We start from the raw sequence: 5,361 nt of genomic DNA, 5'->3' as shown, positions 1-5,361 counted from the left end.
ATGGATTACATGTCAGGCCTTCCTTCCACTAAGCATGGAAATGACTGTGTTTTTGTGGTCGTCCACAAGTTCTCAAAGATGGCCATTATGGTGGCTTGTAAGAAGAATATCACGGCAGAAGCCACTGCTAAACTCTTCTTTGAACGAGTGTGGTTGCACTTTGGGATCCCACAGTCTATCATCTCAAATCAGGATAGTAGGTTCCTCAGTACATTTTGGTCTAGTCTCTGGTCGATGCTGGACACCAAACTCACTAATTCCACAACCTTCCATCCTAAAACTGATGGCCAAACAAAGGTTGTCAATAGGATGATTGTACACATTCTACGCATGTATAAATCAAAGCATCCACGCACATTGGATGAGAGCCCCCCTATGTTCAGCACAGCTACAACTGGGCTCTCCATAGCTTGACTGGCCACAACCCTTTTCAGGTGGGCTTGGGATTCCAGCCGCTATATCCCATTCATGTGGTCATGCCATTTGCAGCTACTCACGCAGATTCAAATCATGTCCAGTTCGAAACAGATAAGGAAAAACAACTTCATTAAGCACATCCAACATATTCGCCAGCAAGTCCATGACATTATGGAGAAATCAAATGCCAAGTACAAGCAGCGACATGATCAACATCGGGTGCGACACAAGTTTCAGGTGGGTGACAAAGTCTGGTTGCATTTGCAAAAGGAATGCCTTACTGGAGCCTATCAGAAACTCAGACCACTCCGATATGGTCCTTACACCATTACCAAGGCTGTGGGAGACAATGCATTTGAGCTTAGCATTCCCCCATTCCTTGGCTTGCACCTAGTGTTCAATGTGGACCACCTTCGGCCATACTTTCCACCATTACTAGACACATCCGACATTGCTGAACAACTCACACCCACAGAGTTAAATCTAGATTGCATGTAACAAGCTGCAACTGATCAGATCATGGACACACAGATCAAGAAAACTTGCTAGAAGAACATCCAACTGTATCGAGTTGTCAAAGCAGGCCAATTCCTTCACCAGGGCAAGTGGCTCACTAGGGACCAAGTTCAGCAGAAGTTTCCTCATCTCATGGAGGAACTCAATGCAATGGGGACCATTCTTCCTAAGGGGGGAGGAATGATTCAGGTGGATATTGGTGGCCACCTACCAAGTCCACTTGGATCCCCACCATTATTTCTTTCAACTTTTCAGTTTCCTTAATTGTAGCACAATTTACTACTTTTAGTAGTTTTTTGGGTCCTAAACTTCCAGAGCCATTTTGAGGCCCTAAACTACGTTTTTTGGGAAAAATGAGAGAAACATGGGTCCATGGACTGATGTTTCTCTTCCCAAAGTTGTGGTTCTCGGATAGATATTTCTAACGAGATATTGTATGCGTCAAACGGAGATCGTATGCCAAAGTTACGACCCTAGAAAGTTGATGTACCAATTTACCCAAACGGGGCCCACAATTTGGCGTTTCATCTTCTAAGGTTAGGTTTTTGGATGTTTAGGGTTTTCCATTATTTCTCAACAATAAATAGGCCTTCAAGCCTCATTGTAGCACAATTCAGAGGCATGTAGCCACCACATCTCTTCTTAGAGATAAGCTACCATCGCCCTAGCTATTTATTTCCATTTTCTGTTTGTAAGCATATCTCAGTATTTTACATTAATGAAATGAAGTAGTATTTTGCCTTCTAAAGGTAGCAAGAGCTCAGAAATCTTTCGAGGTTGCAAACTACCTTGGCAACTCCATTGTTGAAGAATTAAAAATTCATAGATTCATGGTGATTCCACTGGAGTTATGAAGAACTTAGATCCTACCATTCTTATTTCAAGGTATGCATGCATAAATTTTTCAGGAATTCATGGTTTCCCAAATCATTTTCCCAAGGATACATATTTTCTAAGGAATGGTCCCAAATTCAATGGAGAATATTTGAGTTTAACTTTGAAGCATATATCAGATTTTTGTGATTTTACTGAGCTTCTTAGAGTGAAACATGAGGATGTTTGCATTATGTTGTTCTATGATTCATTTCAAGTGAAATGTAAACATTGGATTGAAAGCTTTCCTGCCAAATCTATTAAGTCATTTGAAGACTTTTGGTTTATGTTTTTGGAGGAATGGATAGATAGATCAGATTTGGTGGCAAACTCTCCTTCAATTCAAGGTTTCAAACAATGGAATGATGATCATATTAATGAAGAAATAGATGAAAATTTTTCTTTGTCCTTGTCCTCGTATCTAAAAGCATTTGAGTGCAAGACAGAAGAAAAGATGAAATTTTTGGATGAAGTTGCTAAGGACATTGAGAAAGACATTGAAGGTTTACAAGGTCAAATTCAATCATACAGTCTTCATGGTTATGATCATTCTTTTCAAAAGATTTCTATGGTAGAACACAAGGAGAGGGTGCTGCTTCCTTTCTCTTTCGTGATTGAGGAAGAGTACACTGTTATTGAAGATCAGTTTGTACAACCAGAAAGTTATGAGAATCATCAAGTTGATCATGTATTCTGGGATCCTATAGCTAAATACATGGAAGAGTTTTACTCTCCAGTGTTTCAGTTTTTCTATGAAAATCAGAGGCAATTTCAGTGGCAGTGGTCATCACAATATCATAGTTGCTCTGAACTCCAATTCAATCAAAAAATTCAAATATCAGATAAGACAAATGATTGGCTACATTGGAAATTTCACATTGATTGAGCTGAAAGAAGTTTGAAATTGATAGGGTAGGTAGGTAGGAAAATGCAAATAAGATCAAGGTTGACTGAGCATTTTTCAGTAGATATAGATTTCTTTCTCCTAGAGTGATCATTGAGCTCAAGCCCAAGGTGAAGGCCCAAGAAGCTTGAAGGGGATGCTTGTCAAGCAAATGTCTTTTATCATAAAGGATGAATCACTGGACCTGTGAGTTCTTAGTGTACTATAGGAGCACACTATCCCAAGTGGAGCCACTGTTATCACTTAAGAAACAATTTCCTAATTGTTCACATCAGTTTGATTATAAAGGTTAGGTGCTAGTCTAGGTTTAACTTTTTGTTTGCTTTAGTGTCTAAGTCCTAGGAGTCTTGGTGGGATGGCTAAATAAAGGTCAACTATCCATTCTTATTCATCACTGGTCTCATAACTCACATAGTTTCCATGTATCAGCTTTGTTCGAAGGTTCTTATGTGATTACGAAACTGTTTAGGAGTTTTCGTAGCGCATAAACTTTATTTAGGTGTTTTCATAGCACAACACCCACATTTTGCACTGGCTGCGCTACGAAATCAAGGATTTGTTCGGATCCATAGCCAATCTCACCCAGCTGTCATATCCATCAAAATCCGTTATGTTTACATCAACAGTTGTCAGCTTATACACTTCGCCTATCTCTTGGTCTTAATTTATGATTTCTGGACTGAATTGAGTTGGTTTACATCTCATTCAATACCCGATGCTTTTCTTCTGCTAGTTGATCACATATTTCATTTGGGAAGATGTGTATGTTTATTCTGGGCAGTTTTATCTTATTGCACTACAGTTTTGTGGATGATCAATATTTTTTCAGTCAGCTGCATGATACCTGAAACTGGCTACAATATTTTCATTATCGATAGATTGGTATCGAAACCATATTATTGGAAATGATAATGGACACCAGAAGGTTATGGTTGGTTATTCTGATTCAGGAAAAGATGCAGGGCATTTCACTGCTGCATGGGAATTATATAAAGCACAGGGAGATGTTGTAGCTACTTGTAAAGAATTTGGCATTAAAGTTACCCTATTCCATAGCCGTGGAGGAAGTATTGGGCGTGCTGGTGGACCTACATATCTTGCCATTCAATCTCAACCACCTGGTTCTGTCATGGGAACTCTCCGATCGATAGAGCAGGGAGAAATGGTCTAGGCAAAGTTTGGCTTGGCACAAACAGCAGTGCCACAACTAGAAATCTACACAATTGTTGTTTTGCTTGCAAGTTTACATCCCCCAGATCTTCCTCGTAGTATGAATTGGCGAGGGGTAATGGAAAAGATATAAGAAATCAGTCGACAATATTATAGAAGCACTGTTTATGAAAATGAACAATTTTTAGAGTACTTCCATGAGGACACTCCTGAAGCAGAGCTTGGTAATCTAAATATTGGAAGTCGTCCAACAATGAGGAAAAAGTCTTCTGAGATTGGGTAGCTCCGTGCAATTCCTTGGATATTGGCATGGAAACAAACCAGATTTGTTTTACCTGCATGGCTTGGTGTTGGAGCGGGCCTCGAAGCAGCCTGTGCAAAGGGATACAAAGAAGACTTAGAAGCCATGTACAGAGAATGGCCATTTTTTTCAATGCTCAATTGATTTAATTGAAATGGTACTTGCAAAGTCAGATTTATCCATTTCTAAGCACTAAGATGAAGTTTTGGCGTATCCTAGTAGATAGAAGTTAGATGAAGAGAGGAGAAAGTGTGATTCTCACCATACAACCTACATGTGCCTTTGTTGAGCAGGGTAAGGATGCTAAAGAGGGGTTTGCTGCGATTCATCCAAATGCTACTATCACTACAAGTTTGGAATTAGTTTCATTTAAAATTGTTAAAGAAGTAACTGCAGATAAAAAGGCTATCAAGAAAATCCTAAAGGACGCTGATGGGTATGATAAACCAAGTGACGGGATGGTAGTGTAGATCAGGTATACTGCTAAGCTGCAAGATGGCACAATCTTTCAGAAGAAGGGATATGAAGGCGAGGAGCCTTTCCAATTTGTAGTTGATGAAGGACAAGTCATTGCTGGTCTTGATAAGGGAGTGGAAACCATGAAGACAGGGGAGATTGCCCTGACTACAATAGGACCTGAATATGGTTTTGGAAATATTGAAAACCAGAGAGATCTAGCTATAATTCCACCAAATTCAACTCTCATCTATGAGGTGTAAATGATATCATTTACTAAGGAAAAAGAATCATGGGATATGGATACAACAGAGAAAATAGAGGCCTCTAAACAGAAGAAGGAGCAAGGAAATTCTCTGTTCAAGGTTGGAAAGTACCAGCGAGCTGCAAAGAAATATGAGAAGGCTGCAAAATATATTGAGCACAACAGTTCCTTTAGTGCTGAGGAGAAAAATCAATCAAAGGTTTTGAAAGTATTGTGTAACCTGAATCATGCAACATGCTGTCTTAAATTGAATGACTTCAAGAAAGCAGTTAAACTATGTTCAAAGGTGTTAGAGTTTGAATCACAAAATATGAAGAGGCTCAAGACAGTCGAATTTCGGAATTTAAACTGTGTTTTTGTGATTACACAGCAGTTTCGTAGCGCGGTACGAAACTGCTGTAGCTGCATAATTAAACTCAGTCGACCAATTTTGGGTAATCAAGGGGAAATATTTTTGAA

The 5,361-nt window shown here is 39.4% G+C and overlaps 1 pseudogene; it reads left to right on the top strand.

Annotated features, from left to right (window-relative positions):
• Positions 1-3,583: 3,583 nt before the first annotated feature.
• LOC149205047 (phosphoenolpyruvate carboxylase 4 pseudogene) lies at positions 3,584-4,900 on the top strand (annotated as a pseudogene).
• Positions 4,901-5,361: the final 461 nt, after the last annotated feature.

This window comes from Pinus tabuliformis, chromosome 1_2, assembly GCF_031772625.1.
Source record: "Pinus tabuliformis cultivar Carrire ecotype Pingquan chromosome 1_2, CPIR1, whole genome shotgun sequence".
Taxonomy (NCBI): domain Eukaryota; kingdom Viridiplantae; phylum Streptophyta; class Pinopsida; order Pinales; family Pinaceae; genus Pinus; species Pinus tabuliformis.
Note: the sequence above shows the minus strand (reverse complement) of the source record. Positions and strands in the feature narration are given on the sequence as shown.